We start from the raw sequence: 14,043 nt of genomic DNA, 5'->3' as shown, positions 1-14,043 counted from the left end.
CACCCTTATCTAATACACAAGAAGTTTTTTGTGTATTATTGAACAACTTATTGGTCTTTAGTTCAATGTGAATCTCACAAGTCTTTGTTATCAGCAAAGGTGTGCACATGTGACAAAAATCTGTTACCATAAGTAATCCCCATTTTACAATCATGGAGTCTTATGCATCCAAAATTACCAATATATGCAATACATCATATAGTTGATTACAATCAACTGTCATAACCATGTGAAACTTTTATACAGGCATCATCAAACCAAAAATATGTATTACTTCATTTGACCAATGTGAATGTTTAGGAATAAATTTCATAAATTTATTTGAGGTGTCTCCTATAATGCTCTGGAGATCATTGAAGTCTCTAATCAATGGGCAAAAACTGGTTAAAAATGTTACCAGACAGCTGCTTTCTTATTTATCAATCAGAGCTTGGTCCACCAATCTCACTGCTAAGGGACTTTGTTTATTTATTTATCTTTTTAAATTTATTTTTATTTAAAGAAAGACAAAACAAAACAGAAAGCAGGCATAAATAGTACATACATTCAAAGAAAAGAATAAACAGTAATAAATCACTAGTTTGTGTGATTTATTGTCCTCTTACAAATAATTGTTCAAGATACAAAAGTGGAACATATAAATGGGAATTCAAACAGAGAGACTTCAAATATTTCTGTTCAACTATCTAATAAAAACTAAGTAATATGGCAATCAATCATGTTTATACATTAAACATGTATGTATTTATCCATATCTTCATTTATGTTGAGTTTAAACAAACAAAAGCAGATTAAAATCACTCTAATTGAAGATTAATAGTATTGCTTGATTTCACATCATGACACTATAGAACCAGCACTGGGTACTGTAGTCCCCTTTTTTCTCCTTCAAAGTATTTGTTCATTTCATCATGTGTCATAAATCGGTTCTTGTAAATTGTTGATAGGTTTTATGGAAGCATGCATCTTAACATGTGTTACTATCCTTTCTATATTAGAGGGAGAAACAGAACAAAACAGGACAGAGCAAAACATAATCCTAGAGATACATAAAACTAAAAAGACATAAAAACTGCTGTACAAGGAGTTCTACCATGGTTACTGTGTTGTCTCTTGCTATCATCAATAAAAATGGCTACATCATCAGATAAAGTATAATTGAATATATCACTGCATAACAGTATTAACAGCAATATAACTTTGTAGATAGTGTAGAGCTACAAAAACAGATATTAATCAAGTCAGAATGGGTATTATAGTGAATCATTGCTATTTTCAGTATAGTTGTCTACACTCTGACGATACTATCAACCTAACAGTTTTGAATAAAATAGTCAATAACAAAAAGCAATCAAACAAATCAGATTTAACTAAAATCAGTAATGATATAACAGTATAAGTTATAGAGAAATCCGGTTTAAGTTAACAGGAAATTAAAGATGATTACTGTGCTATATCCTGATATTTTTGGGATAGCTGTGTGTGCCCTCAGATCTAGTGCTTGAATAAAAACTGGGATGGAATAAGTTCTATCTAAACAGAGTGGTACAAGTAATATGGGTTTTAATTCCTGATACACTTACAGCAATAGCTTCTTCTGTCTTTTTAAAGACTATTCTTCCCTTTTCACTCCCCCAGGGTGTACTTTGTATTTTTGGGTCTCCCCAACACCCTTGATTTTATATTGTGGGGGGCGACATGCTATTTATTTAAGTGTTTCTGAACATTCTCACTGCTGGACTTGATCTCTAGTTGTATTTCTTTACTTATTAAAGCCTGTCTTTCCAACCTACCCATAAATACTGGTCCAGTTGCCCCTATTACTCTCTCATTCCCTATCACATTGAGTTCTATTTTCTCATATTTAATTTGGGTCCAAATACCCTTCTTCAGGTCAATTATAGTTCCTATAAAGAGCATCTCGGTTGGCCCTATTTCTTGATCCACTTTGCCCGTGATTCTCTCTGTTTTTCCTTAATTTAGTGTATATAGGACATCTGCATTAGAAATTATATCCAACCTTCTCTATCTCATTTCTGTTGTTCTATTTTTCTGTCATCAGTTGTGTATTTGTCGTCTTCACTTTGGTTTTTGCTCTATTCATTGTGGCCTCTCTACCACTGCTCCTGAAATCCTGGTGATTTTCTCTCTGTTTAGAACGTCGTATAGTATTCTCTGTAGGGTTGGATTGGTGGTTGTGAATTCTGCCAGTTCCTCTTTATCTTGGAAACGTCTTGTTTCTCCATTAATTTCTAGGAAAAATTTTTAGGATACATCAATCTGGGCTATAGGTTATTTTCTTTCAGGACTGGGAATGATTCACTTCATTTTCTTCTCGATTTGATGGTGTGTGCCAAGAAGTCTGAGGTAATTCTGATGGACTTTCCCTTAAAAATTATCTGTTTCTTGTCTCTGACAGCTTTTAATATTCTGTTCTTATATTGGATTTCTGGGATCTTGATTATTATATGCCTATGTGTAGTTCTGTTTTGGTTTAGGTGGCTGGAGTTCTGTATGCCTCATACAGCTGAGTATCTTTTCCTTTTCCTATGCTTGGGATGTTTTCCTTATTTTTGTGAATAGACTTTGTAGTTCCTTTGTTTGTACTACTGCTTCTTCATTCACATTCGTTATTCTTAAGTTATACATCCTTTTGTCATCATGTAGCCTTTGTATTGTTACTACTTGTTTCCTTGTTATATTTAAGAAATTTTTCCTTTCATGATCCTAAAGCGCAAACCTGTCCTCTAGTTTGGATAATCTACCTTAGTTTCTTGCAATTAATTTTGCCAGCTTGCAAAGGAGTTTTTAAATTCATGGTTCTCTCTTTGAACCAGCTTCCTTCCTTTTCTCTATTTTCCTCATGAAACAATTCTCCCCTTTTTTTGTTTTCTTCCCTTTTCCCATGTTTTTTTCTTGAGAGGTGCTTAGCATTTCTGAAATTATTCTATTTATATCTTGCTTTACTTGGTTAAATACTTCACCTTTCAAATTATCTATGCATGCCTGAAGATATTGCTTTATGTCTACTGGGGCCATGTCTGCTATTGCATGTTTGCTGTACTCATTCTCCTTTGCATTTACCATTCCTGGATCCATGTTCTCATGATTGGGGAATGGGAACGCTTTCTTGTTGCTTCCTCTTATTATTTTTTGTTTCTTCCATACAGGTGTATATGGGAGGTCCATGTTCTTTCTTTGTTCGTTACAGTTTATCTGAAGTGCTGATTGTATGTTCCCAGTGCAGTGTACTATGTAGATACAGACCAGGGAAGGGTATGCTGGGTCCACCCCCTCTGGATTAATCAGCCTGATGAAGGCTTCACTGCATTAGGGTGAACTGACAGGCATCGGGACTGGTATGAGCTAGCCTATTGGGTTCAGCCTGAGGCATGACACAGTTCAGGTGCTCCCCATCAACCCCACTTGAGAAGGGAGAAGCTGACTGAAGACACTGCAGCCCCTTGTTCTGGCCAATTTTCCCCGTCCCAGAATGTCATCTCTTGGAGCTCTATGGAAGGGGTTTATTCCTGTCACACACCACAGGTCGATGCAGGGTTCCCTGCCAGCTCAGCTTGTCAGTTAAGATCACCGACTCCCATCCTCAGTGTGAATGCAACACCAGTGAGATGAAACTGATGAGCTTTTGTGTAGTTCCATAAATCTTGGCTTCATGAAATCAAGTGTAGGAGTGGCAGAAAGTTCAAGTGGCAGCACCGAGACTGTAGCTGTTTCAGTAGAAGCACTGGAACTGTATTTTTAAATGGTTTCTCTCAGCTTAATTTGTTCCAGGCTTGGGAGGGTCTATCTCCCTCTGCCTGGGTCTCACTATGCTGTATTATTTTTGGAATCTAAGTTGACATCTCAGAGAATCTCTGTACCATGATGTTACCTATCCACCATCTTTTCTCCTCCAGGACTTTGTTTATTCATCCTAATATAATTTCTAAATAATGAGACTACAAATCAGTGATTAATAACAACATATTGCATTCATATACCCAGTCTTTGTGATATTTCGAGCAGCTGGCAACCAATGTGAAACCATGCTTCATAAATTCACAACCCAAACATATCTTTGATCAAACAATGCAAACCTAGAAAAAGAGAAAAGTTACTGAGCTTAAAATGAAAGAAACAGCTGTTCACAGAGTGGACAAATGGACAAACAGACAGATGATCAGTGTGGATTCAAACAAACATAGAAATCAGCACACAACTTGTCTTGGTCTGTGAGAATATTTAAGTTCCTGAAAGGCCATTTATGTACTTGTACCATGCCTCTTTGTTAAACTAGCTGCCCTTTTAAACCCCATGCTCCCAGTGCTGGAACACCTCAAGTATTCCATGCCCTTAGCTGTTCACCTCAAGCATTCCATGACCTTAGCATGTTTCCCAGATGTTCTGTGTCACTTGAGCATGCCTGTATGGGTATTTTTGCTTTCTGCTTTACAGGTATGAACAATCACTAGCTCAGCAACTCCCAGCAACTGCTTAAAAACGGACTGGACAAACAGGCAACTGATATATGGACAGATTGATAAACATCTTACAAAATCAGAGTGCACTCAAGCATATCCTTAATCAAGCCAAATTACAATACCTTCTTACAAATTTCAAATCTACAAATATGAATCAACCAGTTGGATTTGCTTTAGACCAACTAGCAGAGATCTTATAAAAAGGATCAAAGGCCTGATTCAGGGAGAGTTGAAATGGTGGAATTGCATTTTGTAGCCTGTGACGCCAATTCATTCCATACAGAGCAAACACAATTAGCAGAAATCCACACAAGACCTTAGCAAAAACACAGAGGATGCCCCTTCCCCAGATCATCAGAGGCATCAGCCCTAGCCCACATAGGTCTTGGGGAGTTTTGTATCATACAAAAGGGTTTGTCAGAGGTATATACTGTCAAGAATGTATTTGAATCAGGGAAGAAAACAGACTCATTGGGACAGACAACTGACCTAAAGTAAATAGCACCATGAAGAGAATAGTAAAACCTGTGTAGGAAGTGCATTTTTCTTTTTTAGTTGTTTAAAGAGAAGAGATATTCTTTTTTTATTTTTTTATTAAAATAGATTAACAAAACAGAAAACAGGAAGAAAAGATATATGCTTTAAAAGACAAAATAAACTTTAAGAAATCACTGGTTGTTTACATATTGTCTTCTTACAAATAAGTGTTCAAAATACAAGATTGGATTATACAAAGTGGGGATTCACATGATCCCCCATTATGTGGCCTTGAAGCCTTACAAAGTTTTCACTTATTAATTGGAATGGCTTTATTCTGGGATGCTTGATATGGAAATATTTGAAGCTATAGTATATGAAATTATATTCAAATATTTCAAGGTAAAAGACAGACACTATGTTAATTACTATTAAGTCTGGTTATTTGTGCTGAAGCACTAGGTTGCTGAAACTGTCATGCTTTGACATGTATTGTTATGTTGTTATGTCCTCTTTTATCTCAATCTCTCCCTTATTCATTAAAAATTATTTAGATATTTTTTATGATTTTTTAATTAAGGGGAAAAATTAAAAGAAATTAACAGTATATATTATAGTAACTTTTTTGATTTCCTATTAACTTGATTTGAAGTCCTGTAATACTCCCACGATCTTGTTTTGACTGATTAGACTCTTTTCCATTCTGTATTATAGTATCAAGTTTAAGGGTATAGGCAACTACTTAGAAGGCAATAAGATTCACTAATATGCTCATTCTGATTTGACTATTATCTGCTTTGGAAGTCCTGTAATGTTTCCAATGTTTATGTTTTATTGGTCTTATTCTCTACTGTTCAGTTCAACTTTATAAATCCTAATGAGATAGACAATTCTTTTTAAGGAAGCAAGAGGCATTATGGTAACAATTGTTGATAACCTTGTACTCTGTTTTTACATCATGTGCTGTGTCTATCTTTGGTTTTTACTGACAGCTTTGTTTTGCCATATTTGACTTTATTCTCTTCCAAAAAAAAGTAATAAGAACTAAGGAGTAATAAAACCCAAAATGTGTAAATTGTGTTGTAAAAAAGAGAGGGAAAAAAGTGCTCTAAAGAATACAACTGCAAGTGTGTTTAGAGGTGTTAAATAGATGACCATATTAATGTTTTTGGTTGGATCATTGAAGACAACAGTTTACAGTCTCACTGTTTGAATGTCCACTTTGTATGCTTTGATACTGTGACTTGAGCAACTATCTCTAAGATGATAATGTGTAGTCTATTAACTAGTGATTTCTTACTGTTTTTTTTTTGTAGTCTGTATTACTTGCACCCTTATACCACTTTGTTTTGTTTTTTCTCTTTTTCCTTTTAAATATTTTTTTAAAAGTGGGGGTCTTTTTTTTAAAAAGAGCAATGGATCAAAATCATGACTGTGCACTTGCAAGGCAGGCATTCATGCCACTCAGCAAATTCTACAGATCTGTGTTTGCAGAGGGAACAGCAGAGGACAGCAAAAAGGAAAAGTAAGCCTCAGTAAGTGGCAACATAGTAGTGATTAAATCAATTCTAAGGACTATAGGTTTTCCAGTACATCTCAAGAGATGAGAGGGAATAGCATTGACCATGGAAATAAAATATCACAAAGTTAGTGAAGTAAAAGAGAAACATCAGCTCCAGTAGCAAACATGAAAAGGAAAGGTTATCAATAGTTGAAGAAAGGCTTCGGCATGCATCTCCTATGGGAATAGCAGCAGACAGCAAATTGCAGTCAAATCCTTGATTTCCACAAATAACATGACAAGCTTTAGAGGAGAAATAAGACAAGACAGTTAGTTGAGCTACAGATTCAGAAACATTTAGTTGAATAGGTAAGAGAGATCACAACTGAATCAACAATACGCCTGTATAAGCAGCATCAATGACATCAGGAATAATAAAAGTGGCTATTTTTGATGCATGTGAACAGCAAAGAACCAGGCCAGCTGTCCCAGGAGGTAGGGGATCATGAAAAGTAGTAGGGACCTTATAAAACTTACTAGTGATTTCCAAAGTAGTGTCAGGTTTCAGAGAAAAGTCTTTCAAAGCATTTTTGTAGTCTGGGTTTGCATTTTTGTATGTTAATTGAGTTCAGATAGGTATATACTGCTATCATAATTATTTTTGGGAACTCAGGTTGTGCATCCTACGTTTTTCTTCACATCAGAACATTAGTAAAAGTCTTCAGAGACTTTCAAATTATTTTCCAATGAAAAATTACTGCCTCTGTGAGTGCATCCTTTAGTGACAGTTTAGGTACACAGAGGCCAGACAGCATAGGTTGCAAAGGCTCATGTTCAGGTGACTGGCAGCACCATGCAGGTTCCTAACACACCTACTTCTTGCCCATGCAACACACAATGTAATGGCTTGATAGTGCTGGTGAAGCTATCAACAGTCCTAAAAATCAAGCTATTGATATAGCTGGGTTTCTCTCCAAGAGAAAAATGGCATATAACATTAGGTAACTAAAGAAATTTCTCCTGTCTCAAAAATGTCACATCTTACCCTTTCCCATCTGTTATAGTCAAGGTTTGTGAGGAAAGAGACTTAACATGGAACTTATAATTGATAAGATTATTTAAAAATATTTATCCCAGAATGTCAGATTTAGAGAGATGTAGAGCTTTTCAAATACTAGAGACCAAAAAATCCAACTGAGTACTTGAATGCTATGACAATATCCAGCACAACTACAGCTGAAGAATTCTAGCCCATGGCAAGGACAATCAAAAGTGTACCTGGAGACCTAGAGGCACTTACAATGTGTTTTGAAAGTCATGTTAAGGTTGTACACTAGGAAGGCTCAAAGTTCAGTGTTGGAAGCTAGAAACTCTGTTCCTTTGGTCATAGAATCTATGCCACAAATTTGAGTGATCATTACTGGAGCCAAGCCATGAAGCTCAAGATAAGAGCCAGAGGTCTGCAAAAGAGAACAGTAGCCAGGCACAGCAATAATGAGGACCTGAGCTTCTTTGATGATGATGATGATTTCTGAGATCATATCTGGAAAACCAGTGCTACCAGCTTCTCCATGAGAATCAAAATCCCAGCTCCTTTCCCTCTAGTTCTCCTTTAATGCTGTTTTAAAAAATTCATCAATGGATATTCTGTCCCAAAACCATGATGACTTCATTCACTGGGTAATCCAAGTTGACCATTACTAAGGAGGCCACAGCACCAGAGCAGTTCTTTAGATTCTTAAAATCCAAACAGGCTTTATATCACTTCATATATTAAAGTGGTCATCTGGTCTGCTTCACATAAACAACAGTGAGAAAACCTGAGGCTCATTCCAATGAAATAATCAGGAACATAAACCTTCACGAAGTAGTCTTCACATCTGCTTTGACAAACATCTCACTGGAACTAAGTGATATGTTTCTATCTGTGTGTCCTACACACTACATAACTGTGGGCATTTGAATGAAACTATAGTCAGGGTAATTGATCCTCTGATTATCCATGGAAATTTTAAAAATCTTTTCTAAGAAATGTATAAAAAGAAGCAGTTATGTACACCTACGTTTCATTGCAGTACACTGACAGCACTGAGCCAGGAGAGAATGTCACGAGGCTGGTGGTATGCACATCACCACCTCAACAAGGCTGAGGGTTCTCCAGATGCTGGAGGTAAAATAGTGAAAATACTTTAACAACAAAAACAGTTGAAGTAAAATATACTGAATACACTGAATATACCAAAGCTAAACTAGGCCTGGTGGCTTGTGCATCGAGCCCATTACCTAAGACATTGAGGAAGGAGACTTGTTGAGACCACTCTGGTTTATAAAGTGATCTCAAAGCCAGCCTGGACTTCATAGCAACATGCTTACTCAAAAATATAAATATATCAAATCTAATGAACATAATAGTGTACTAGTGATGGCCTTGTGACATTAGCATGACTTTCATGTTTATACTGACCTATAGTTTACTAGGAAAACCTAACTTACAGCCCATTTCACAATAAAATATCACACCATTTACCAAATGGAGTACACTGGTGAGTATTTATGGTTCATCATTGATATTTGATGGTATTTTGTCTCAGCGACGAGTAAAAAGTAACTAAGACAGTAGTCTAGTCTAGTATGTTGAATTTCAGCATACATAAAGATAAAGACAGCTACTACAAAGAGAAAAAGAGATATTATGTTAGTCATTATTGACTTCCCCAAAATCAGTCTTGAAGACCGAAAAAGCGTGCATTATGCTGTAATTATTTGATTCATTCTATAATGTTCAGTATATATTCAATGCATGTGAAGATGGGGACAACTATTTAAAAGAAAACTAGAGACAGTAAGATAAACAGTGAACATCTCCAGTGGACTTGCTTTGAAATCTGTGTTTCTTTAACTTGTTTTCTTATGAACTCTTCTGTACTGTTTTGTCATGTGAATCTTACCCTCTTTAAGATTAAAAAATAATTATGTAGGACAGATAAGCATATTACTAAGCTTTTATTGGATCATTGTGCAGAACTGTTCACAGTGTCATTATTTGAATGCTACTTTGTACACTTTAATTTTTTAACTTGAACAACTATTTCTAAGATGACAATATGTCACTTATCAACTACTGATTTCTTATTGTTTATTTTTTTAAATTCTGTGTTATTTCAACCTTTTTTCTGTTTTTTCTCTTTAAATAAAAAACATTACAATTCACCAAAAATATGAAAATTAAGTTTTAAAGACAAAACATTTAGTACATAGATACTGTTTTGCATTAAGAACTGGTGGTCAACTTAACGTCAGCTGGATTACATCAGCATGGCATTGAGCAAAGCTGTTCCACCTGAGGTAAGTTGCCAGGATAAATACGTGGAGAAGAGAGGGGATGAGTGTTGAGGCATTAAGAAAGCATCGTGGGTTGTCCTACGAGTTGCTGTCTGAGCTGTTGGTTCTCCTGAAGAAGGCTTGGTCCTCATATTGAGCATTGCTTCTTGGCTGGGAAGGGCTTGGATGGGAAGACATATGCTGCTTGGTCTCCAGAATGAGCTCATCACGCTGCTTCCGGGCATGTACTCCACTGTGCTTCTCATCGGAGGAGCTCCGGGCCTCCGTGTCACTGAGTACGGCTGTGGTGCCGTACTCAGGATAGACCTGTTCTTTGTTGTGAGTGTGACTTCTCAGCTCCAGCATAGAACACTCATCCCACTAGCACAGCTCCATCATCTAGCTGGCATATACTTTCTAGCTTCCACTGCTGACCCTTGAGTCTTTCCAGCATGGATCCATGAAAGAGACTCCATGAGTCCTTCTTGTGTGCTCTGGACCTCCAGTTGGACTAATAGTAGGCATTGCCCTGAGCTCTGGATTTTTATCTGGACTCATGTGGGACATTGCTGTGGGGTTTAGGCTCTTGACTAAATAATCTATGTCTTTGGTGTTGTGGATAGACTTCCTGCAGTTTCCTGTGTTAGCTCCCGGTGACTATTATAAAAACAATATTATAAACATTTGTCTTGATCCAATTGTTCTCTGTACACATCCCTGACTACAACAGCCACTATCCATACTTAAAAGTGAAAAGCACATTTCAGTTTAACATGTTTAATTACAAGATGCCATGTTGAAGCACAAAGACCCTTTAAAATATCTAGAGAGGTACAAGTGATTAATTGAAAACCATACAACATGTGCACTTGAGGAGAGCTCCACCCCCGATTTGTCATTTCTGGAAAATTTGTGATTATTTCTTCAGGTCTCCTAGGGATTTGTAAAGTAAACTTAGATCTAAACTGTCTGACCAGTGATGCTTTTAATAGGTATTAAACAACAAATATGGATTGCTAATATATCGCACATTGCTAATCCACATAGGATCGCAGCCCAGTGAGCTCTTTCAGATATGAAACAATGATCATGTATGTTGAGAGGATTCCCATAACACATAGGATTTATCTCTTGTGTGAGTTTCTTCATGTAAGTGAAATACATGGCTCTGGCTGCTGAAAGTGTCTCCACTTGCTTACATAGCCAGTGGCTCTTCCCAGTGTGAATTCTTTCACATGTTTTGCAATGACTGTACGCATTAAAAGCTTGCCACATTGTTGTATACATAGGGCTTCTCACCAGTGTGAAGTCATTGATGTCTTTTAAAATATCCATGTGTGGTGAAAGCTTTCTCACATTCTTCACATACATTGGGTTCTCAACAATGTAAATTTTTTCACGTATTGGACAATGAGTTTTTCTGCTGAAACCTTTCCCACATTCCTTACATATACAACTTTTCTGCCCAGTGTGAAGATTTCATGCATTATGCAATATGTACACGTGCTCAAACCATTCTCACGATGCTTATATACACTGGATTTATCTTGAGTGTGAACTTTCATGTTGCTTACAATGTCCATGTTGGGTAAAAACTTTCCCACATTGCTTACACATGTAGGGTTTCTCTCCAGTGTGAATTCTTTCATGTTCCTTACAAAGTCCGTGTTTGGTAAAAGCTTTCCCACATTGCTTACATACATAGGGTTTCTCTCCAGTGTGAGTTCTTTCATATTGTTTATAGCCTCCTCATGTGGTAAAAGGTTTCCCACAGTCCTTACATACATAGGGTTTCTCTCCAATGTGAATTCTATCATGTTGCTTACAATTTGCAAGTAGGGTGAAACCTCTTCCACATTGCTTACATATATAGGGTTTCTCTCCAGTGTGAATTCTTTCATGTATTTGACAATGAATGTTACTGCTAAAAGCTTTCCAACATTTCTCACATATATACGAATTCTGCCTAATGTGAAGTTTTTCATGGATTGCACAATAAGCACGTGTGCTGAAAGCTTTCTCACAGTGCTTGCATTTATAACGTTTTTCTCCAGAGTGAAGACTTTCATGTGCTTAACAATATGTACATGTTGTAAAAGCTTTCCCACACTCCTTACATATGTAGGATCTCTCTCCTCTGTGAATTCTTTCGTGTTTCTTACAAATTCCATGTGTGGTAAAACCTTTCCTGCATTGCTGCATACATAGGGTTTCCCTCCACTGCAATATTTTTATGGATCTGAACATTGTGGTGTGTTTCTGTTTCTTTCACATTCAAATTACCTTCTGCAGTACACTGTGGTGTGTTTCTGTTTATTTCACATTCAAATTACCTTCTGTAGTACAAAAAAATCACAGTGAAATGGGTCTCTGTGTTAATGACTCCATTAACATCAAGTTCTGCTTTTAATGCCTGCTAAGAAATTCTGACAACGAAGCAACAGAATGGCCTTGTAAGATATGTTGAAAACAACCATTCCCAAAACACTAGTGCACATTTGGAAATCTTAAAAGTTGGTACCTTTTGAAATGCAGAATATTTAGCTTCACTTTGGGCATGGGTATACATATCTATCACAGACAAATCTGATACATTTCTCAATCACAGTCTCCCTTCTGTCCCTAACCTGTAATTCCCATTTCCATTCAGTCAGTGTTACCTTTTTCTATCAACCCTCTTTCATTTCATTCCACAATTAATAGTTTGGTTTCTCATCTAAAAGAAACCCTGTGACCTTTTAGGTTTTATATCTGAGCTATTTCACTGAATTGATGGGAGAAAGACAAACGCATTTCTTATCACAAATGACATTATATTGTTTATTTTTTGACATTATATAACACGTTTTTATTTTCCATTCTGGGAATGAACAACAGGTATTAACATAAAATCTCTAGCTTTTATATTTATTTTAAGAGATTTTCACTGATTATTAAGCTGTGAAGTTTGAACTTGAATTTTCCATTCTGCAAAATCTGATTCCTAGGGTGCTGGGTTTATAAAAATGTGCCATCACAGAGGGCCTATTAAAATTTTCCTTCTCGACAAATCCAGTTATAGATTGCTAAGCTGCTTCAAGGCCTGATGTCTTATAACTTGATCTGCTTTGTATATGAGTAAGCATGTATCTGTATGTTATGTGGATTTTGAGTTTTTAAAAATATATCCAGGACAAGTATGAGGGGATCAACTTTTAGAGATAACTGCATACTGATATTCAGAATGAATGCACTTAACATTCCACCAGCCTACTAAGAATATTAATCAGAATGGCTGATTCTCTATAGCATGGCTTGGAAACACGAGCATTCAGTTTTATTTCAAATTCTATTTCAATCTTAGCAATTGTTAGATAATGAATGTGTTGTATTTGCAAGTATATATGGATAGAAAAACTGGAGGTAGAATGTCATAAATCAAAGTGTTTGCCTTTTGTACACATCTATATGCAATGTCATACATTTTTATGATTTAATTCCCTCATTATACATACCCTGGCTTATACATCTTGGGAGAATATTACTGACATTAAATCGAATGGTGCCTCATTTCTTTGTTTGTCATTTTTCTGTTCACAAACTAATTACTCAGGAACATTCCTTCTCCTTGTGAGTGCGAATAACCTAAAGTATCTCCAGTAAATTTTGCATTCGTTTTCAGCTTCCTGGATATCCCCAAATGCTCCTGAATTGTAGACATAGAAATACCAGGACTCATTAGAGTAATACATACAAATTAATAGATTTTGTTTAGATTTATGATATAATGTGTCCAGGTCTGAGTTATTTTTAAAAATATTTTCACATTCTTTTTAATGAAACAGCACTGATGAGCAACAAACATTCTAACAGCATGAGTGACAGAAAGATGTCATGTTTACCTATCGCAGTCAAGTTCCTAAAGATTTCACCCATCATATCTCTATTCTTTTGGGATGTGCTCTCACAGCCACAACCTCAAAGAGCACCACCTCCTAAAGGATCATACATATATTCCTCAAAGAAGGTTGAGACCCCAGGTTTAGGATATTTTAAATTCTCTCCTACAAATCTGAATCAAAAGCAAAGTGTGGTGGTGTATATCTATAATCCCAGCACTCACAAGGCTGAGACAGGAGGGCTTTGGTGAGGTCAGGAGAATTCTAGGCTCCATACAGGATACAAATCCAGCTGATATACATATAGAATGCTTGTCTCTATAAACAAAACTAACCTAAACAAATAACACCAAACAGAACATCTGAATGGAGACTGATTCATTCA

The sequence above is a fragment of the Cavia porcellus genome, unplaced genomic scaffold (assembly GCF_034190915.1).
Source record: "Cavia porcellus strain 051 isolate PalLab524CR breed Dunkin Hartley unplaced genomic scaffold, mCavPor4.1 scaffold_42, whole genome shotgun sequence".
In the NCBI taxonomy this organism is placed as follows: Eukaryota; Metazoa; Chordata; class Mammalia; order Rodentia; family Caviidae; genus Cavia; species Cavia porcellus.
The sequence above is the reverse complement of the archived record's forward strand: the minus strand, read 5'-3'. Positions refer to the sequence as shown.